We start from the raw sequence: 23,514 nt of genomic DNA, 5'->3' as shown, positions 1-23,514 counted from the left end.
GACAGCTACTTTATGGAATAGACAGGTAAACAACATATGTTGTAGGTATAAATAAAACCTTGGTTCCTACCTGATAGGTGGTAGACTTCGTGGGTGTTTGCCCAGTAGTCTGCATCACCTCAAGAAACTTTAGCGAGATATGTGATCTATGGCCAAGAGTTCTTGTGGGTCTGCCGAAGGGGTCTTATCCGCTTACTCGGCAGAGCCTGAAAGGACTTTGTCAATGGGTGCTGATCCACTTATATAACAATACACCTTATGAAGGAGCACACAACCAATCCCGACCACCTGATCCTAACCACATGTTAGAAATAAAGATTGTTCCGAGTTATCCCCGAACTCTTCACAACAACCATAACTCAAAAAACACACTACGCACACATACATAATTTTCTAAAAAAAAAAAAAATTTTATACTCATCTAATTAGATATATGACAAGAGTCTCTTACTGAACAACATAGACGGCCGCCCGTGCTAAACAAGTCCCTTCTTATTAGAAGAGACTCCAGACCATATCTAAAAAGAAGGAAAGTATATACTTAAGGATTGGTGTCGGCTCCCGTTACCCAGGAAATCGTATCCGCCGATACGAAAGGACCCAGAGAAAAACACTTCTCATAGGTTACACGAACGTCTTTCAAGTAATGAGATGCAAATACTGAGTTGCATCTCCAAAATGTCGTATCTATGATGTTTTTAAGCGACATATTCTTATGAAACGAGAGACGTTGCTACTGCTCTCACTTCATGAGCTTTCACTTTCAACAGTCGAAACTCTTCGTCAGGACAGACCTTATGCGCGTCTTTGTAATGACGTTCCTCACAAAGAATGCCAGAGCATTCTTGGACATCAGTCTTGTGTCTACCGCGCACCAAAGACCTTGTCTAGAGCCTCCCATCTGATGCTTTCTCTGAAGGTAGAACTTCAGAGCTCTTACAGGGCATAGAGACCTCTCTGCTTCTCTTCCTACGAGACTCGATATGCCTTTGACTTTGCGAATGACTTAGGCCAGGGATTTGTGGGATTCTCGTTTTTTAGCTAAAAACAGGTGCTTAAACGAGCAAATAGCTGAGTCGCCCTTGAATCCTACTTTATCCTGCAGAGCATGTAATTCACTTTAATTCTCTTTGCCGTAGCTAAAGATAATAGGAATAGGCATTTTCTGGTGATGTCTCTAAACAATGCCAGATGAGGAGGTTCGAACCTTTCGGAAGAAAGGAACTTGAGAACCACGTCTAGGTTCCAGTTAGGAGGGACCGGTTCCTTAGACTTTGAAGTCTCAAAGGACCTTATGAGATCGTGGAGATCTTTGTTATCTGCCAGATCTAATCCTCTATTCCTGAAGACTGCCGAGAGCATACTTCTGTATCCCTTTCTGTGGATTACAGTAGATGAGATTGCTCTCTCCAGGAATAGAAGGAAATCCGCAATTTCCGCTACAGAGGTAGTGGAGGAGGACAACTTCTTAGTTCTACACCACCTTCTAAAAACCTCCCACTTTGACTGATATACTTGCCTAGTGGAGGTTCTGCGGGCTCTCGCGATCGCGCTTGCAACTTCGCGAGAAAACCCTCTCGCTCTGACGAGTCTTTCTATAGTCGAAAGGCAGTCAGAGCGAGAGCGGGGAGGTTTTGATGATACCTCTTGAAGTGTGGCTGTCTGAGAAGATCCATCCTTCTTGGTAGGGATCTGGGAAAGTCTACGATTCACTCCACCACCTCTGTGAACCAATCTTGAGCCGGTCAAAAGGGGGCTATCAATGTCATCCTCGTCTCCTTTGAAGCCACAAACTTTTTCAGTACTAGTCCCAGGATTTTGAATGGAGGAAAAGCATAGACGTCTACGTGAGACCAATCCAGCAGGAAGGCGTCTACCATAAGAGCTCTGGGGTCTTCCACGACCGAGCAAAAGACTGCCAGCCTTTTGGAGATGAATGTGGCGAAGAGATCCACATGAGGGGTCCCCCACAGAGACCAGAGATCTTGACACACCTCTTCGTGTAGGGTCCACTCTGGTATGAAGGACCTGGTTCCTCCTGCTGAGTTCTGTCCGCCCTCACATTCTTTACTCCTGAACGAACCCTTGTAAGAAGGGAGATGTTCCTCTGAGACGTCCAAAGTAAAAGATCTTTCGTCAGTTCGTAAAGGAACGAGGAGTGATCCCTCCTTGTTTTCGAATGTAGGCAAGTGCCGTGGTGTTGTCCACATTTACTTGCACTACTTTGTTCGAAACAAGAGGTTCTAGACTCTTCAAAGCCAGGTGTACGGCGAAGAGCTCTTTGCAGTTTATGTGCCAAGACACCTGCGCTGTTTCCCAGGTGCCTGACACCTCCTTCGAGCCTAATGTTGCTCCCCAAACCTTTCTCCGACGCGTCGGAGTACAAACACTAGGTCTGGGTTTCGGATTTTTAGAGAGATCCCTTTGTTCTCTTTCAGAGGGGGCAACCACCATTCCAAGTGCGGTCTTATCTCCACTGGAATGGGAAAGGCGTCTGAAAGTTGTCCAGTTTTCCAACTCCAAGACCTCTTGACGAAGAATTGAAGCGGACGTAAATGAAGTCTTCCTAGCGGGAAGAACTGTCGAGCGAGGGAAAGGGTCCCTAGAAGGCTCAACCATTCCCTCGCCGACGTCTGTTCCTTCCTTAAGAAGAGAGAGACTTTCTGCAAACCTTTTTGCGATTCTCTCTTGCGAAGGAAAATACTCGAAAACCCCGAGAATCCATCTGAATCCCCAGACAGACTAAGTTCTGTCTGGGGGTCAGCTGCGACTTCTCGAGGTTCACGAGTAATCCAACGCTCTGATCAGGTCAAAGTTAACGTAAGGTCCTCCAAGCACTGTCTCTCTGATCTGGCCCTGATGAGCCAGTCCGTCCAGATACAGAGAGATATTACTCCTTTGAGGTGAAGAAAACCTCGCCACATTCTTCATCAGGCTTGTGAAGACCTGAGGAGCTGTGGAACGGCCGAAACACAAGGCTCTGAAACTGAAAGATCCTTCCCCCAGTCATGAAACGGAGGTACTTCTTCGATGAAGGGTGGATCGGGACGTGAAAATAGGCGTCCTGGAGATCTAGAGACACCATCCAATCTCCTTGTCGCAATGACGCAAGAACTGAGGCGAAGTCTCCATCGAGAACTTCTCTTTTCTCGAACAAATTGGTTCAGAGAGCTGACGTCTAGTACTGGTCTCCAGCCATCCCGAGGCCTTCGCAACCAGAAAAAGGCGATTGTTAAAACCACGGGGAGTTTTGATCCAGTACTAGTTCTATCGCTCTCTTGTCCCACATCTGCTCCACCATCGATCGAAGAGTATCCCTCAGCACCAGGATCCTTGTACTTGGCTGTTAGTTCTCGCGGGTGTTGACGTTAGGGGAGGAGTGTTCAGGAAAGGGATACGATATCCCTTCCTTATTACAGACTCGATGAAGCGTCTGCGTTTATAAGTGCCCAGGCCTCCACAAATCCCAGGAGCCTGGCACCTACTGGTGCTTGGAGGAGAGAACATCACTTTCCCTTTTTAAAGGGACGAAAGGCAGACCTACCTCTCTTCTCAGGAGCCTTCCTTCTTGCGGGAGCTCTGGAGGTCGGGCCACCTCGAAAGGGCTGAACTGATGTACTCGGTCCTTTCTGTTCCGTTGCAGTAGCAGGTTTCTTCTCCTTGCTGACTGTGTCAGAAGGTCTTGAGTCGCCTTCTCAGTTAATGAACGAGAAATGTCTTTCACTAACTGAGAAGGGAACAAAAAGTCAGACAAAGGCGAGTACAGTAGCGCTGCCCTCTGAGAGTGGGAGGACCGCTTTGGTCAAAAGGCACTATACACTGTCCTCTTTTTAAGAAGACCTGCTCCATATAAAGAGGAGATCTCAACCGAACCATCCTGAACCGCTTGTCTATACAAGACAAAATACACAGAAGGACTTCTGGTTCGAGTCCTTCAGAATCATGGGCTTTCTTGGACATCACCCCAAGGGACCAATCTAAGAAGTTGAAAACTTCCAATACATGAAAGAGTCCCTTGAGGAGATGGTCCAGTTCTGAAATGCCCCAAGTTATACAGGCAAAGTTCAAACCTTGTCTACGTGAAGTGTCAACTAAGGTCGAAAAGTCCGCTTCTGACGAAGACGGAAGAGAAATACCCATCTCTCCCGTCTGATACCAAATGCCTCTTTTACCAGCTAGTCTCACTGGAGGCATGCAGAAGACCGTTCTTACCAACTCCTTCTTCGACTTCATCCATGAGTCTAAAGACTGAAAGGAGCCCTCTTCATCGAAATTGGCGGGCGGCTTCATTCTAAGAAACAAGACGAAAGATTTCTTCGTCTTTTGCACTCGAGAAAAGAGTAGAGCGCGGAGAAGGAGGAGAGGCAGGAGAAGGTCAGTCGTCTCCATACTCCTCTAGAAGCAAGGCTGTCAAAACTTATAGTTCGACAGTCCTTCTCTTCCCTGATACTCCTCCTCCGAGTTTACTTCTAACTCGGGGCGGGGTCTAGATGAGTCTCCGCTGACAATTCAGTACGTTCTTACCTTCTGGGGGCGGGAGACAAACTCCTGATAGGAGAGGGGCTAGGGAATGATATCCTTCCTCTTCACAGCTTTAATCGTCTTGGAAGGCGCCAACAAGCCTAGGCTTCTCTCCATAAATGGATGACGCTTCCCGCTTGGATGACGCTTCTCGTCCGCCAAGCGTCCTGGCTGACGCCTCCCGCTTGTCTGGCTGCTGACGTCTGGATGACGCCTCGCGCCTGGAAGACGTTTCGCTCTCAACAGGCGTCCTAACTGGCGCCAATACCTTGGTTGGAGCCTCGCGCCTATAAGCAGCTTTAAATGACGCTTCATGCCCAGAAGACGCCTCACGTCTATCTGGCGTTACGTGTCTGCCGTAAGATTCTCCCGATCTCGCTCTCGAAACCGAAGCCTCTGCGATATGTTTGGAAGCTTCACGTCTGCATGACGCCTCTCGCTTTGCAGGGGAGAGAGGACGAGACTTCTTGATTGGAAGAGCAACGTCCTTCCTACGAGGAGGATCCCTCGCTAACACTCCCACCAAAGAGGCTAGTTGCTCCTGTACTGCCAAGAGAATCTTCCTTGAAGCTTCTCCCACGTCATCTTCAATCGGGGGAGAAGTAGGAAAATGTTCTTCCACGTCCACGTCGGGTGACGCTGACGCCACCTTCGCCTTCTTTATAGACGAGGGTGCTTCATCTGAGAAACGCTCCGGGCTCGAATCTAATTCAGGTTCTTTCAAATGCCGTTCAGAGGCCCCTAGATAAATCCGACTCTCCTTCCACCCTCGTTTAGGTGATGGAGAGGGAGAGGATGAGAAACACCTCACGTAGGACGCTTTTTCTAAAGCGCCCCTGAGCAGCCTGCAACGAAACAAGAGCCTGCTGAAGGGACGTCTGACCGTTGGGGATTCCCCACGACCTCCTTAAGGCTTTCGACTTTCCTTCTTCCTCTGGGCATGGGAGCTTGGAAGAGGTCTAGGCCTGGGAGCGTCGCAGGGACGATCAAACGCCCCCTCCACAACTCTGGGAGAATGGGAACTCACTTCACTGTAATGCTCACTTTCCACTAGCCTTACCTTGTAAGTCCGCCATTTTGGACTTCATCTGCCGAATTGTAGCTTTCAGATCGGCGATTTCCGAGGCCGATTCCGAAAGTAAAGCTTGTGAATTAGACAAATAGGGAGAATCCAAATCATCAGGATTAGAATAAGGATCAATAAAAGGCTCAATAGGCCTTGTACTCACACCTTTCAGACGTCTAACCCTATCCCTCTCTAACTTCTTCAAATAAGAAGTTAAAGTCTTCCATTCTTCTGCATTTAATCCCTCACATTCATGACAAGTATTAGTAGCAGAACACTGAAACCCCCTACATTTACGACATACAGTGTGAGGATCAACCGAAGCTTTCGGTATCCTCACCCTGCAGCCTACATTCACACACATTCTCACACTCACATTTGAATCAGACATACTGAAAAAATTCCAAAAAGCAAGTCCAAAATCAGTCCACAGTAGAGAATGCCAAAAACACGATCCAGATACGTCACCAAAAAGCCGATAAACGATGATCAAAGGATGAAATAAGAATCTAAGTCAGGAGGTAATAGCAACAATGTTGATACCACTGGCGACAGAGAAAATATGATATAAAACGGGAATGGTTCCTAGTCCTGCCGCCCAGGGCAGGCCGGTAGATCACCTGACCTACCTGTGGCGAGTGGCGCGAAATTTGAATTTCTGTCGGGGACGACGGAGTCTTGGCTATTTATATATCTGACAGGTAAGTTGATTGTATGAAATTGTATTTTTCCTAACTCTACAAACCTGAGGTCCTTTACATAAGGAATTACTATCAGCACCAGCTAGACCAGTCGTAAGATTTAATGACAAAGTACTTCAGCAGTATAACTGCTTGTCCGATGGTCAGGAGTCCTGCCCGACTGGATGTAAACATTCCACTTTGCTTTAGCCGCAGGAACAGAGTGAGGGGTGGCACGAGGTGGGCCTATATGTAAAGGACCTAAGGTTTGAATAGTTAGGACAAATACAATTTACTTTCAAAAATTGTGATTTGTTCCGACATGTTACACAAACTATTGGTCCTTTACATAAGGAAGACTCACTCATTGATGGGAGGAATCTGAGTCTTGTGAACAGACTGGTGTTCGCCCAACCTGGGTTCCTTCCCTGACACTCCTTACATCTATCATCCAACAAACAAACATGGCCCCTACACCTCGTGCATACTGAGTGAGGGTCTACTGAAGCTTTCGGAAGCCTCACCTTACATTCTTGTACACAACACACTCTGAAACTAGCAGAACTAGATCCAGACATCTTATTCAAAGAACAGTATAAGCCAAAATCAAATCAAACCATGTTAGCGTATGCCTAGCCACAAATCGAAGTCAATAAACCAAAAAGCAATCAGGATACTCAAGCGCAATGAAGTTTCAAAATCCTAAGACAGAGGTACTGAATATGTTATTGTCATGATACAATAAAGTTTTATGCATACTTACCTGGCAGATATATACTTAGCTATAGACTATGTCGTCCCCGATAGAAATTCGAATTTCGCGGCACACTCTACAGGTAGGTCAGGTGATCTACCCCCCCGCCGCTGGTGGCGGGAATAGGAATCATTCCCGTTTTCTAAGACAGATTTTCTCTTCCACCTGTCTCCTGAGGGGAGGTCGGGTGGGGGCCATACCGTATATATCTGCCAGGTAATATGCATAAAACTTTATTGTATCATGACAATAACATTTTTATGCATTCAACTTACCTGTCAGATATATACTTAGCTGATTGGCACCTTTGGCGGAGGGTAAGAGACAGCTAATTTACTGAAATAGACATACTGAAATAGACAGGAAACTTCATATGCTGTAGGTAATAAAAATAAAAAACCTTGATTCCTACCTGTGTTAGCGAAAGACTTCATGGCTACTGCCTAGGAGCCCGTATCGCTTCAAGAGCCTCAGCGAGGTAGTGACCTCATGCTAAGAGTTCTTGATGGTCATGTTACAGGGGAGGTCTTACCCACTTACGCTTCAGAACCATTAGGATCTTTGGTCAGTGGGGTCCTATCCACTTAAATGACAAAACACCTTGCCTTGCCTATTGGGCAATGATCATAGAGCACGACACTAATCCCGATCACTCGATCCTCATTGGGGTTAGTACTAAGATTGAAAGGAGTCATCCCCCGAACATCCTTTCAAGCAACCCACAACTCAACAACAATATTACAAAATAATCATTAAAAAACATAAAAACAAATTAAGGATCAGCGTCTGCTCCATTTCCCAGCATAGTATTCGCTGATACATAAGGTCCAAGAGAAAAACATTTATGTATGCTACTCTAACATCCTTTAAATAGTGGGATGCAAATACTGAATTGCACCTCCAATAAGTTGCTGACTAAAATGTTTCTCATGGACATATTCTTAGTGAAAGAAAGGGAAGTTGCCACAGCCCGGACTTCGTGGAGCTTTTAACTCTCAGCAGCTTTAAAGAGTTCTCTTGGCAATTCCTGTGAGCTTCGGTAATCACATTTCTGACAAAGAACGCCAGTGCGTTCTTTGACATAGGTCTTTTGGGGTTTCTTACGAACACCAAAGACTTTGTCGACATCCCGTGAAGCTGTGTCTTCTTTTTTAAATAGAATTTAAGGTCCTGACTGGCAAAGGGACCGATCCAACTCTCTACCTACCAGAGAAGAGAGTCCCTTGACTTCAAAACTTCTAGGCCAAGGTTTAGAAGGGTTTTCATTCTTTGCTAGGAACAGATCCTGGAAAGAAATAACCGCCGAGTCTTTTTTAAATCCCACCCGAGAGTCCAAAGCATGCAATTCACTGATCCTCTTAGCAGTTGCGAGAGCCAACAGGAATATGCATTTACTAGTAAGATCTCTGAATGAGATTTTATCTGGAGGTTCGAACCTGTCCGAAATCAAGAATTTTAGGACTACGTCAAGGTTCCAACTCGGGGGAATAGAAGATCTCAATTTCTTAGTCTCGAAAGACCTGATGAGATCATGAAGATCCTTATTATTTTCCAGATTCAGCCCTCTGTTTCTAAAAACAGCTGAGAGCATGCTCTTATATCCCTGATAGGGTGGATACAGCCAATTTCGACTCTTCTCTTAAGAAGAGAGAAAATCCGCGATTTCGGTCACAGAGGTATTGGAAGAGGACAGCTTCTTCGACCTACACCATCTACGGAAAACTTCCCACTTCGATTGGTAAACCCGCACGGTAAGTAGGCTCTGCGGGCTCTAGCAATTGCAGTTGCCACTTTCTTTGAAAAGCCTCTCGCTCTGACCAGTTTTTCGATAGTCGAAAGGCAGTCAGGGAGAGACTTTGGATGTTTTTGTGGAACCTCTCGAAGTGGGGTTGTCTGAGCAGATCTGTCCTGTTTTGGTAGAGATCTGGGAAGTCCACCGTCCATTCCAGTACCTCTGTGAACCAGATTCGGGAAGGCCAGAAGGGAGCAATTAGAATTAGTCTCGTTCCCTTCGATGCCACAAATTTTCTTAGTACTTCCCCCAGCAATTTGAATGGGAAAAAGGCGTAGCGTCTATGCCTGACCAATCCATGAGGAAAGCATCGATCGCCGTGGCTCTGGGATCTTCTTCTAGCGAGCAGAAGTTGTCTATCTTCCTGGAGAGGAACGTGGCAAACAGGTCGATCTGGGGTCTTCCCCAGAGGGACCACATTTGTCTGCAGACTTCTGAGTGGAGCATCCACTCTGTCGGGAGTACCTGGTTCTTTCTGCTAAACCTGTCTGCCCTGAGGTTTTTTACCCCTTGAACAAACCTTGTCCGCAGAATTATGCCCCATTCCTCTGTCCAGGTTGATAGATCTCTCGCTATTTTGTTCAGTGAGAAAGAGTGAGTGCCCCCTTGATTCCGGATGTAAGCCAGAGCTGTGGTATTGTCGGAATTGACTTGAACTACCACTCCTCTGACTTCCCCGCTTCGAAGTATTCCAGGGCTAGATGAATCGCAAGAGTTTCCTTCGCATGATGTGCAGTGTAGCCTGTTGTTTGGTCCAGTAGGTACCGCCACTTCCTTTGGACCCAGTGTTGCTCCCCAACCTGTTTCCGAGGCATCGGAAAACCACACTCGGTGAGGGTTCCGAATCAAGAGGGACACCCCTTCGTTCTTTGTTAATGGGGTTAACCACCACTTCAGGTCGGATTTTATCCCCTGTTGAATGGGAAAACAGTCTGACAAGTCTCCTGTCTTTTGACTCCACATTTGTTTGAGATAAAACTGCAGAGGTCTGAGATTTAATCTCCCTAGGGAAATGAACTGCTCTAACGAGGAAAGGGTAAAAAAAGTGCCCAGCAAGACTGAGCCATTCCCTCGCCGAGGTCCGTTCTTTCCCTAAGAAGTTCGAGACTTTTTCTAAGCCGTCGAGCAATTCTCTCTTGTGATGGAAACGCCCGAAAACCCCGAGAATCCATCTGTATCCCAGATAGACTATGTTCTGTCGGGGATCAATTGTGATTTCTCGAGGTTCACGAGTAGTCCCAGAGATTTTGTCAAATCCAAAGTCTTTCCAAGTCTCAAGCACTAAGTTCCGATTTTGCTCTTATTAGCCAATCGTCCAGATAAAGGGATATATCTATCCCTTCTAGATGTAGCCATCTCGCAACATTCATCATTAGCCTCGTGAACACTTGAGGGGCCGTAGACAGGCCGAAGCATAGGGCTCTGAATTGGAATACTTTTCCCTGCATCATGAATCAGAGATATTTCTTCGATGATGGATACACAGGGGGTGGACATGAAAGATAAAGCATCTTGTAGATCTAAGGAGACCATCCAATCTCCTGGACGAAGAGCCGCAAGAACCGATTTTGATGTTTCCATAGAGAACTTTGTGTTCTCTACAAATCGGTTCAATGCGCTCACATCCAGGACCGGTCTCCACCCTCCCGAGGATTTCAGAACCAGAAAAAGACGGTTGTAGAATCCTCGGGAATGCGGATCCCGAACCAATTCGATGGCCTCCTTTTGCAACATCTGTTCTACCAGTTGCAATAATGCTTCTTTCTTGGCAGGGTCCCTGTATTGGGCTGACAGTTCCCTCGGGTTCGTTGTCAAGGGAGGCCTGTCTCGAAAGGGGATCTAATATCCCTTCGTTTACCACTGAAAGGGACCATATTTCTGCCTCTCTCAGAGTCCATTCTTCGGAAAATTTTCGAAGTCTGGCTCCTACCGGTGCTTGAAGGACTGGTGTCTCATTTTGCTTTCTTGATAGGTCTGAATGAAGACCTACCTCTCTTCTGTATTCCTCTCTTCTTAAAGGAGGGTCTGGCAGAGGAGCTCCCTCGAAAGGGCTGTAGAGGAGTACGATTCTCTCTCTTAACAGGAACCGAAGTCCTTGATTTCTTTGCAGATTGGGCCAAGAGATCTTGCGTGGCCTTTTCTGTCAAAGAATGAGAAATGTCCTTCACTAGATGTGCAGGAAACAATTGGTCCGAAAGAGGAGCATAAAGAAGAGGTGACCTCTGAATGGGAGTAACTGCTTTTGTCAAAAAGGAACTAAATAAGACTCTCTTCTTCAGAATTGCAGTTCCAAAAAGCGAGGCCACCTCTCCTGATCCATCTTGAACCGCTTTGTCCATGCAGGACAGTACACTATAAAGGACTTCTGGACTAAGAGATTCATTCTCTTGAGTCTTCTTGGCCAACACCCCAAGGGACCAGTCTAAGAAGTTAAAATCTTCTGACATTAAACAATCCCTTGAGGAGATGGTCCATCTCAGAAGTCCCCCATGTGATCTTTGCCGATGACAAGGCTTGTCTCCTTGACGAATCCACCAGATTCGAAAAATCTGCTTCGGCAGTGGTAGGGAGAGCTAGACCCAGTGATTCGCCCGTCTCGTACCAAATTCCCTTCTTTCCTGATAGTTTGGAAGGAGGGCAGGCAAAGACTGTCTTCCCCGCCTTCTCCTTGGATTTAAACCAATTTCCTACGAATCGGAGAGCCTTATTCATGGAAATGGTTGGCTTCATTTTAACGAAAGATGATGGCTTCGAGACCTTCGTACTTGTAAATAAAGACCTCGGAGAAGGAGGAGCAGTAGGGCTTAAAGAGTCCCCAAACTCTTGAAGTAAGAGGGCTGCCAGCGTCTTGTAATCCGACAAGCCTGGAGCCGAGTGGTCTTCCGAGTCCGAAACTTCTTCCAAATCAAACTCCATTTCCGAAGAGGATTGTTCATTTTCCATAGGAGACGGGTCTCTTGCAACATCTGCCCCACTCTCGCAAGAACGACGGCCGCCTGTGCGGCAACTTGCGTCCCTACGAGAGATAGGTTGATCCTGCAACAGACCTTATCCTTCTCCTGGCAAGAGCGACGGCCACCTGTGCACCTCTCTCTGTCAGAGGAAGGATGTCCTCTCCTCCTATCGCTTTCCACGGAAACCACCCATATCCTGACAAGGGCTACGGCCGCCTGTGCGGCACCTAGATTCCGTCAGGTAAAGGTTTATCCTTCCGAAAGCTAGACAAAACCTCTTGGCTTAATTGTCTTTTGGAAGAAGTCCGTATCTTTTGGCGCCTGATGATGGCGCTTCTTCCTGGCTCATTGCTCTTGGTTGGCCGCTTTGTGGCTCCATTTGCCAGGTTGGCGCTCGTGGCTCCTTGCGCCAGGCTGGCGCTTCTGGCCATTTCGGCAGGTTGGCGCTCGTGGCTCATTGCACCAGGCTGGCGCTTCTGGCGCATGACGCTTCTGGCTCTTCTGACTCATATGGAGCTTCTAGCGCATCTGGCGCATTGCGCCAGGTTGGCGCTTTTGGCGCATTCTTCATACTCATCCGAGTAGAATCCGCAACTTTTACGTCCGTTTCTTCTTTCCTTCCCTTCGTTCTCTTTATCGGAAGGAAAGAGTCCTTTCTTCTGGGAGTCTCCTTCGTAAAAACTCCTACTAAAGCGGAGAGCTGCTCCTGTACATTCAGTAGAATTTTCGCAGCAGCATTCTCTTTCTCCTTCCCGATTCATGGTGAGGGGAGGTCTACAATAGGAAGGTGACTCCCGATTTACGTTTAGGAAATTAATTTGCTTTTCTTCCTTTCACATGGAGATCCATCGGAGAAAAGCTCAGGGCTTGAATTCAAAGTTGGAGCCTTCAAACTCCTTTTTAAGGGGCGTGGACAGTTCATCAGCTCCAGCCCCTACATAGGGAAGAATCTGAAGACGAAAAAGAAAAAACACTGTTTTAGGATGCTTTTTCGGTAGCGATCCTTGGCAGTTCGGGTCGTCACAGAATCTGCCGAGGGGACGCCTGATCGGTGGGGATTCTCCATAACCTCCGTAAGGCTTTTGACATTCCTTCTCCTCTGGGCCTGTGAGCTTGGAAGAGGTCTAGGCCTGGGAGCGAGATGAAGCCGATCAGACGCACCCTCCACTGCACTAGGGACACTTAAATCACTATCACTGTGCTTACCTTGTAACGTCAGCATTTTACGTTCCATCCTTTGCAGTGCAGCTTTAAGATCTGCAATTTCCGTTGCTGGATTTGCAGTCTTAGTAGAAGAGGAAGAAGATACAGGTTTAGGGTTAGGTGTTAATCTAAGTGACTCGTTAGAACGAGACCTACTTACGCTTCTGGAGGAAGCCTTCCTAGCCCTATCCATATCCAATTTCCTTAAATAGGAATTTAAATTCTTCCATTCTTCCTCATTCAAACCTACACATTCATCACAGGTGTTAGATATTGAGCATTCATTCATTCTACACCCCTTACAAACTGTGTGAGGATCTACCGAAGCTTTCGGTAGCCTCACCATGCATCCCTCATTTACACAGTCTTCTAACCGTAAAGCTAGAATCCGACATTATGAGAAATATCCAAAAACCAAGTCCAAATAACAGTCCACGAAAGAGTATGCCAAACCAAAGATCCAATACATCACCAAAATAACCGGCTTAGAAGATCAATAGAGATGAAAAAACACGAAAATCAAATCCGGAGTAAGTTGCTTTTACGGCCGATAGAGAAAATCTGTCTTAGAAAATGGGAATGATTCCTATTCCCGCCACCAGCGGTGGGGGAGTAGATCACCTGACCTACCTGTAGAGTGTGACGCGAAATTCGAATTTCTATCGGGGACGACGGAGTCTATAGCTAAGTATATATCTGAAAGGTAAGCTGAATGCATAAAAACAGGTGTTAACAGTACCGGCGACAGAAAAAATCAGAATAGAAAATGGGAATGGTTCCTGATACCCGCCTCCCAGCGGCAGGAATGGGTACTAACCACCTGGCTGACCACTGTGTGTGTCGTAAGTTTTGAAATTCTGTCGGGCTTCGGAGAATACAGCTATACGTATATATATATGACAGGTAAGTTTCATGAACAAAATTGCATTTTCTGGGCTCAGTTCGTGTCGCTTCGTGAAATAATCCCTTAAGTTCATTATTTCTAGGTAAATGATACTAACATTACCAGAGATAAAATAAAAATAGGGGGATGTCAGAATAACTGACTCGCTCACCCTAAATAAAAAGAGGGTGTCGGTATGGTACTGGGGCGAGTGAGACCACTACCACGAACCTCTTGTCATTCAGAATTCTCCTTCATCAAAATCCCCCTCCCTGAGAGAGCTGACACACGGCCGGCGCCAGCAACTACTACTGCACACCCTCCCACGCCAACCGCAGCGCCTCTCGTGGTCATCCTTTTCGTTAGCGGACTTCCGAACGCACGTGTCTTCCATTGCTCTGTGTTTTGTGTATTCTTGGAATTACCTTTTCGCTTACGATGGAACTCCAAGCTATCGCTGCAGCTAAGTTAAGTACCCCGAAAGGTTATACACTAGTTTTAGCCAACCAGGACCCACTTTAACCGTTTTTTAGGTTCATTAATGGTTATCCTGGTCTGGCGCGCGCCATGCCGGCTCGCCTCGTGTTTTGGTTTGCTCCTTCGGTCTTCTATACCGTAGTAGTTATTCCTTGTTGTGAATATGCCTTTATCATGCTATATTTTACACGTGGTACGGAAGTTGCTACTTTATTTCTATTACTTTACATCGTACTATTCGTAAATCCTTTGCCTATACCTTAGCTCAGTGTTCATGCATGCATGTCCCTTGTCTAGGTTTTTAGGCGTGTGGGTATTTTATTATTATTATTATTTTATTGCTATATTGCTCTTTAGTCCAGCCATCCTGGCCGTCGCCCTCCGTTTACGTATCGGCAGAGGCCAGCTCCCGAGTTGTTAGCACGTCTCCTTTCGGGGAGCCTAGCCTACTTCTCCTGGACGTCCCTCTATTTCTCCCACTCGTGATTTCCTTCCTTTCATTCATTACGATGTATTCATTATGGGTTGCATGTTGGGGGTGATCAGTTAGCCTAGGCTATGTTTTATTTGTCTCGATCGCCTCGTGGTCCACCTGCGCTCGCGTCGAGCCAGCTGATCGCCTTGGTCCTTCTCTCAGGCCCTCCCCCCCTCTCCCTCCCACGTGGAGGGAGGGACAGTCCTCGCTCGCTCACGGTCGCTATGGCAACCACCCGAGCACCCCTCCCCTCTTCCTCCCTTCCCGGGGGGATACGGGAGTCCCAGACTTAGGGGGTCCTGTGTTGGACGGTACACGTTTTCTGTGAGTTATGGGGGGTACCTTGTGTGTTCAGGTCGGGTTGGCCACCCCGCCAGCTCGCATTGGGTCCTCTCCGGCGCTCCCTGGTTGGCTCTCCTCTTCCCTCCCCATATGGCCGGCTCCGCCAGCTCTTTGGGGGGGTTAACAGAGTAGGCCTTACATGCTTCCCCTATTTTTGTTTGTTGTTGTCTCTTTCGCCTTTCCGGCGGAGCACCCGCTCACCATCCGTGTGCTCCGTGGGTGGGCGGAAGGGTTCTACGGCAGAGCTATGCTCTGCCTACATTGTTGTTTCGTTTCTGTTTTAGTTTTATTTTGTTTAATTTAATGGGTAATCTTCTCACGTTCTCCGCTGTGTTGTACCCTCACCTCGGTGTACTTTATGTGTATGAGCAGGTATCTTGTTTGGCGGAAATCTTCGCTCCGGTGTACCGGAGTTTTCAAGCCAGTTTACCGAGTCCTATGGACTCTCTCACATGGAGTACAGGAGAGGATTATGCCCAAAATTATTTCACTCCGGCATGCAGCGGAGCTTCATATCTCTTAATGGGTTAGCCCTGTTAGTAACTGCCGATACTTATGTATCTGTTCACTTACAGGCTACCAACTGTCAGGAGGCAGGATGCAACGCCGTCCTGCAGGACCCTTGCGGTCATGAGGTCTGCCGGACCCACGCTCCCTGCGCTGTCCGCCACAACGACTTGATTGAGTGGCACCATGAAGCCTGCTCCATTTGCTATGAGTTAGTGGATCAGTTTTCTACCGGAGTAAGTATATACCGGCGTAGGTATTGTCTCTGTTCTTGGTATATACTGTCAGATAAGTCTATATAAGAGTGTATAAATATATATAAGAGTGTATAAATATGACTTGTAGTCATAAGTGTTAATAATACGTATATCCTCGGGGCTTCGTTGTAAGGACTACAATGACCCTTTATTTCAGGCTACCGCCATGAAGGACGCCGCGTTGGCTACCCTGAAAGCCTGGGTAGGAGGTTTTGGGAAGAACGCGCCCAAAGGACAGCCGTACATTTTGGACAAGAGTATGGCTGTCCGCATCTTCCCAGGCGGCAAGTCGACTGGTTACGTCGACCCTGTAGCGGCAGCTCCGTGTATCGCTGCCATCCAACTGCAAGTGGCGCAGGCCTTGGCGGAACAGGAGAGCCCCGGGATTACCGAAGACGTTGCCAATGACGGTAGGGGTGGAAGGTGAGTTGTTGGTTGAGGTAGGTTTATTGGGCGCTCAAGGGCTTCCCTTGGGTGCATCTGGATCTTCATCTCCTGTTCCTTCTTCTACTTCCTTCCAAGGCTTTACTGAATCGGAAGTTCTGGCCAGGACGTCTTCCGCTTCAGTTGTCCCTAAGGTGAAAGGGCAACGTGAACAAAAAACCCTTGAGAGGTCGTCTTCTAAGAAGACTTCGGCCTCAACCACTCATAAGTCTCCGGCTCACCATCCCGGAGCAGAGAAAGCGAAGACATCCTCGTCTTCGCATTCTAAAGGGTCTAGGGGCAAGTCCTATAAAGAGAAGGCCTGCGCTCCCTCCGAGCCGGTACCTTCAACGTCCACCGGAACGCGTCCGAAGACCCCTGCTTTGACCAGTACCTCTGGCCCCTTTGATCCTGATTTGTTTACAGCAGGGGTGATGCAACAGGTGGGGAACATGGTGGGGGCCATGATGAATGACAGGCTCGATCAGATGCTTGCCCAAATCTCCACCTCGTTTGCACAATCTGGTCAGTCGATCCAGAATATCTCGGATAGGCTGACGAACCAAGAAAACTTGCTGGCGGGACTCAGGGAGCATCCCCCAGCAGTTCTTCCTCTGGCAGGCGCCGGAGTAACCTCAATGCCGGATTACGACACTCTTCCCCCATTCACCATGAGCAATCCTTGGAGGGTAGCAGCATTCGCATCCTTCAAGGATGGAATGATCTCGATTCCAGACTGTGGAACTCGTCGCATCGAAGACTTCGAGTTCCACCCCGCCAATCTTCAACCACCCTTTATGGGGTATGCTAGGTTGACGGAGGCAGCTCTAAATAGAGAAGACAAGATCCCGAAAGAAACTGTAATATACAGTTGGGAGCAAGCCCAGAGGGAATGGGTAAGGTGCCTTGAAGAATGGGACTGTACCAACACCAAACTTCAGGCATTCAAAAGCCCAATTCACAATCTTTGTGGCAGAAGAGGAGGCACCACTCCCCTTCACCACAAAAATTGCAGATGTGACAATCCAGGCCGCCATGAAAGACGAGCCTCTTCCTCAGCTGAGGGAGTCAGACCCAACGTCCCTGCTCTTCCCAGCTTCTTTCACGGTCGGGAAACTCAAGCCGGACTGTGCTATTGAGCAGTTCGGGGAGAGACTCCCAAGACTACCGGACAACCTGATCCAAGCGGAGTTCAACGCAAGGGTCAGGTTAGGGAGAACCCTTAATGCCTTAGTGATGACAGAGGTTGCCCCCATGACATATGGTACGGAGCCTCTGTTCAAGCTTCTGGCAAAGGCTAAGACGCAGACCGTGCAGTCTGATTTATACGACTTCGTGGTAGCGAGGCAAAACTGCAGGAAACATGTCCTGCAGGAAGCCACCATAAGGCATGAGCCCAACAAATTGCTCACGTCCTCTATCTGGGGAGCTGACCTCTTTCCCGAGTCTGCGGTAAACGAGGTCCATCACGAAGCGACCAGGCTCAACCAGAGCCTTAGGGTCCGCTGTCGACTTACTGGCAAGAGGAAGCCAGAAAGTACCCCCTCTGGTTCAAAGAAATTGAAGAAACCTGAGAAGTTTTCAACCTTCCAGGCTCCACAGCATCAACAGTTCGTTCAAGCAGTCCCGGTTTCACAATCCGTGCAACCGTCGACTACAAAGAACCAGAGTCAGCCCATCCTCCTGTTGACATCCCAGAACCAGCCCTCGACCTCCTACACTGTTTCCCCAGCCTTCAATCCTGTTTTTGAAGGGCAGACATTCCAAGCCATCAACAGGTTTGGAAGGGGAAGCAGGGCTAGGGGTGCATTTTGTCAGAGGGGTGGCGGAAGGACACCCAACAGAGGGAGACACTTCCGTGGAGGGTGCGGAGCATGTCCTGCACAGACCCAGTGAGAACCCTCAGGTAGGAGGGAGGCTGTTTCTCTTCCGACATCGGTGGGGATTCAGCAATTGGGCACAAAGCATTGTGTCCAAAGGGCTGGGATGGAGTTGGATCAAAGGTACCCCTCCATCCAAAACATTCCTTCAACTACCAACAAAGGAATTGACAGAGTATGCACAAGAGCTCCTTCAGAAAGGAGTAGTATCAAGAGTCAAACATTTAAAGTTTCAAGGAAGCCTGTTCAGCGTGCCAAAGAAAGGCTCAACAAAACGAAGAAAAATCTTAGACTTGTCCCGTCTAAACTTATTCATTCGTTGCGACAAGTTTCAAAATGCTGACTATCTCGCAGGTGCGGACTTACTTCCAGTAGGGCCGCACCACCTCTATCGATCTTACCGACGCATACTATCATATCCCAGTCACGAGACACTTCCGCCCATATCTAGGCTTCAGGTTGGGAAACCAGGCATTCTCTTTCAAAGTGATGCCCTTCGGGCTGAACGTAGCCCCCAGGGTGTTCACGAAAATAGCGGAATCAGTGGTCCAACAATTGAGATCACAAGGGATAATGGTAGTAGCGTACCTCGACGATTGGCTCATCTGGGCAACAACCGTCGAGGAATGCCTCAAAGCCTCAAACAAAGTAATTCAGTTTCTGGAACATCTGGGGTTCCAAATAAACAAAACGAAATCCAGGCTAACGCCGGAGTCTCGTTTTCAGTGGCTCGGCATTCAGTGGGACCTGAACTCCCACACTCTGTCAATTCCATTGGTCAAAAAGAAAGAAATAGCCAAGTCAATAAGACAGTTCCTTAAATGCAAACAAACATCAAGGAGAAACCAGGAAAGGATCCTAGGTTCCCTCCAGTTTGCATCAGTCACAGACGTTCTGTTGAAAGCAAAGCTGAAAGATATAAATCGAGTTTGGCACTCAAGAGCAAATGTCAAATCTCGAGACAAGTTGTCAGTAATTCCGCCGATTCTTCGCAAACGTCTCCGCCCCTGGGCGGAGTCCAAGAATCTGTCCAAAACCGTTCCTCTCCAGTTCCCTCCTCCGGCGTTGGTTATCGATACGGACGCCTCTCTAAGTGGGTGGGGAGGATACTCGCAATTCAAGAAAGTTCAAGGGACTAGGTCACCTCAGTTCCGCCGGCTTCACATAAACGTATTGGAAGCTATGGCAGTATTCCTCACTCTGAAGAGGCTTCTACCAGCCAAGAATTCCCATATAAAGCTGGTTTTGGACAGCGCAGTAGTGGTACACTGCATCAACAGGGGAGGATCCAAATCAAGGCATGTGAACCATGTCATGATAGCCATTTTCTCTAGCAACCAAGTACAAATGGCATCTATCCTCCACTCATCTGGCGGGAGTAAGGAACGTGATAGCAGACGCCGTCTTGATCAGTTCCTCTAGAATCGGAGCGGTCCCCGGACAGGCGCTCATTCCTGTGGATTTGCCAAAGGGTCCCAAGTCTCCAGGTGGATCTTTTCGCATCACAAGCGAACCACAAGCTCCCTTGCTATGTGGCCCCCAACCGGTGACGACCTTATGAGCCTATCTGTCCAGGACATCATCTAGATCCTCAGGCTCCCTCTTTATGAGGGAGAAAGGTGGCACTATTTCAATAAAAGGGATTAGACAACAAATCCTGTATTTTATTAAACAAGCTAACCCTGATTCATTCCCTAGAGCCCATGACATCAGGGCAGTGGCCACCTCTATTAATTACTTCCAGCATATGAATTTCGATGACTTAAAGAAGTACACGGGCTGGAAATCGCCGACAGTTTTTAAACGTCACTACTTAAAAGTCCTTGGAATCTCTTAAATTTCTGGCAGTGGCAGCGGGAAACATTTTTCCCTGACACTGCCCAGTAGTCGTAGTCGAAGATGCAGATCTCCTTTCTACCAGCAGAAATGTAAACATTGAGTTACACTTAACAGTACCTTTGTCATTCTTAACCTTTTAGAAATGTTATTAGTAGTACTAGTGTAATTACAGTAGTAATAACATTTAGGAAAACATTAATTTTCAATTTGAACATTATTGTTTTGGTATAACGTAATCAACTTCTCTGAACACTGCAGTCATACAAACGATAATTGTCATAGATTATCGTATTGTTGTTTGCGATCGGCGACGAAGTGTAAACGTAATAAAACCATTTTTACCTTATATATTATTGTCATAGATTCATAATAAAATGCATATCTTACATATTATTGGCATATCTTCATAATGAAAAGTTTCTTCAAGGAATAATTCCTTGGGGAATGCATTTTTCAAAAGACAAAAATACACTTTACATGTTTACAGCATGCAATGATTACTTTATTTTGATGTGATTACATTAATATTGCAGTATGGTACACTAAGCAGTACAGTAACTATTTTTTTTTATCATAAATGTATATTCATTCACGAAAAAAATATGTATGACCACCGTGACGTCACCAAACCTAGTCTCGTTCGTACATACTATCTTTACACGTGATAGTGGTTACACCGTTCTACAAACTACCGACGTATTTTTACACAAGTATCCTCTAAATTCTGTCATAAATCACTTTACTTACTTTTTTTGTGGAGCCCAAATACTACGTATATCCCGGAAAATTAACGAAATCGCGAATTTTATCATAGAGCAAGATTCACTAATTACTGTGTTTTCTTCTTCTTTTCATGACTAAATGCATTTTTAGGATACACTCATTTACAAATTTTCAAATACTATGAATGTAAATAGCAAAATCTCTCTCTCTCTCTCTTATCACTTGCAGAAAAAACTATAATATTGATCTATTATTATCGTAATAAAAGAATAAAATGGTCTTTTATTCTTTCTGTCATTTACGAAACTGCTTCAATACAACTTTTGTAGTTGACTAAATGATTATCACATTATAACAGTATACAAGAGAATATCTTATCACTATCCATGTTTCATTTCTTATCACCATAAAAATATTAAATTCACAAAATATAAATTTCATTATGCTATTTCGAACTAAGCTAGTAACAGTCGCTCGCCTAAGCTGCTCTCTCAAACTAGTCAACGTACTCATCCCAAGCTGCTCTCTCTCTCTCTCTCTCTCTCAATGAAATATGAATTCGTATCATAAATATCATAAACTATTATGTACAAAGTTAAAAATAATAATAATTCCATTAATAAATTTGTTTCTTTCAGCAACTAAATTGTTTTCCAAAATAATTCTTTCGGTAATAAACGTCCATCACCTGATTCTAAACATAAACAAAAGACAAAAATGATATTGTTATGATACAATAAAGTTTGTTCATACTTACCTGGCAGATATATATATAGCTGTATTTTCTGAAGTCCGACAGAATTTAAAAAACTTCCGGCACACGCAGTGGTCGGCCAGGTGGTTAGTACCCATTCCCGCCGCTGGTGGAGGCGGGTATCAGGAACCATTCCCCATTTTTTATTCATAAATTTTTATTTCCACTGTCCCCCTGAGGGGTAGGTGGGTGGGTACTTGATTATATATATCTGCCAGGTAAGTATGAACAAACTTTATTGTATCATAACAATATCATTTTGTTCATGAAACTTACCTGTCAGATATATATATAGCTGAATCCCACCGTTGGAGGTGGGAAGGGGTCGGGAATGCAGAATAGAAGGATTTTGGGAAACAAATGCATGCAGATGATTTACATCTTGGTTCCACCTGTTAGCATAGCTGACTTCGTGATTACTGTCACCCAAGTCTGCTTCTGCTTAACTAGAGTTGCCAGCGAGGTAGAGACCTATAAAGCTGGTGCACTCCAGATGATCTGTCAACGGGGGCGTGACCACAATGTGACTAGACCATATTGACCATACCATGAGGGCTAAGAAGTAAATAATAAATATATATATATATATATATATATATATATATATATATATATATATATATATATATATATTATATATATATATATATATATATATATATATATATATATATATATAATATATATATATATATATATCACCACCTGACCACCTAGCCAAAGTTAAGGTGTTTTAACTAAGGCTTAAGAGTTAAGAAGTCGCCATTGGCGGCAACTCAATAACTAAATAAAGAGCTCTTCCAATAACCATTTTCTACAGGATAGGATGAGTGGTACTTCTTGCCCCAAGATTGTGTCTGCAGACACGTATGGCCCTAGCGAGCAGCAGATCTCATATGCCGTCTTCACATCCCGCAGGAAGTGTGAAGCGAACACAAAGTTGCTTCGCTAAAACGTGGTACTCAGTATGTTACTGAGTGCATGCTCTGTTGAAATGCTTCCGAGGCCGCGCCCTCCACTCTGAGCATTCAGATCAAAAGATTTCAAATCTTTGTGCAAACACAATGAAGGAGCCTTTTTGAAGAACTCCTTAACACTAAAGCCAGGTGTTCTTTGATATGGCAATGTCTGGTCTTTTTCGGAAACACTGCAGATTGTCCGAAGGACTTCGACCTTCTTTAGTTTTAAGTAGATAAAAACTTGAGACCCCCAGACAGGGCACAGGACTCTCTCTGCTCTTGCCCAATAACTTTTTGCCATCCCTTGATTCCAAGCTCCTGGCCCAAGGACTAGACGGGTTTCCATTCTTAGGCCACAACGGAAGGTTTAGCGAACACACCGCATTGTGTTCCCTAAAGCCAAAACTTCTGACGATGGCTTAAAACCTCACTAACCCTCTTTGTCGTATCTAGAGTGGTTAGAAAATAAGCCTTTCTAAGTTCCATATAGAAAGCTTCGATCTGGACATGCACAGTCAGTCCGTCTGTACTAGTCAGGTGACCGACCAGTTGACCAGTCAGACAAATCAAGGACAGCAAGGCTGTACCCTGAAGACCCATAAGGCACTATTCTTCGCTGAAGGATGAGTGTCTGGACTGCCTGGGCGATTCAAGCTAAGCAAACCTTGGGGGTGTATCAACGCAACCCAACGTCGTTAGCGAATCAACTCCTGAGCAACTCCTGACTCGAGCTTCTGGTGCCAGGAGAAAGGAGCGAGGAGCAAAAAGGCGATTCAGTCCCAAAGGACGAATGCCTGACAGTCCAAACCTGGTCTCATGTAAAACGATCATCGGGGGTGTATAAACGCAACCGACTTCGTCAACAAGAAAACTCATGGGCTACTATATGTCGCCTGATCTCGCACGAGTGTCTGACTCCGAGAAAACAGGTGAGACAAAAAGTAGATGGTGAGCGAGTTTCGAGATTCCACAGAACTCAAAGATCGTGAAGGGCTTTGTTGTTTGACAGAAGCAAATCTCTGAGT

The 23,514-nt window shown here is 46.2% G+C and overlaps 1 protein-coding gene across 1 annotated transcript in view; it reads right to left on the bottom strand.

Annotated features, from left to right (window-relative positions):
• The window catches only part of LOC135202421 (uncharacterized), a 169,058-nt gene that overhangs the window by 130,759 nt on the left and 14,785 nt on the right, over positions 1-23,514 (bottom strand). The gene's annotated exons all lie outside the window — the stretch shown is intronic.

The sequence above is a fragment of the Macrobrachium nipponense genome, chromosome 30 (assembly GCF_015104395.2).
Source record: "Macrobrachium nipponense isolate FS-2020 chromosome 30, ASM1510439v2, whole genome shotgun sequence".
NCBI lineage: Eukaryota > Metazoa > Arthropoda > Malacostraca > Decapoda > Palaemonidae > Macrobrachium > Macrobrachium nipponense.
The sequence above is the reverse complement of the archived record's forward strand: the minus strand, read 5'-3'. Positions and strand labels throughout refer to the sequence as shown.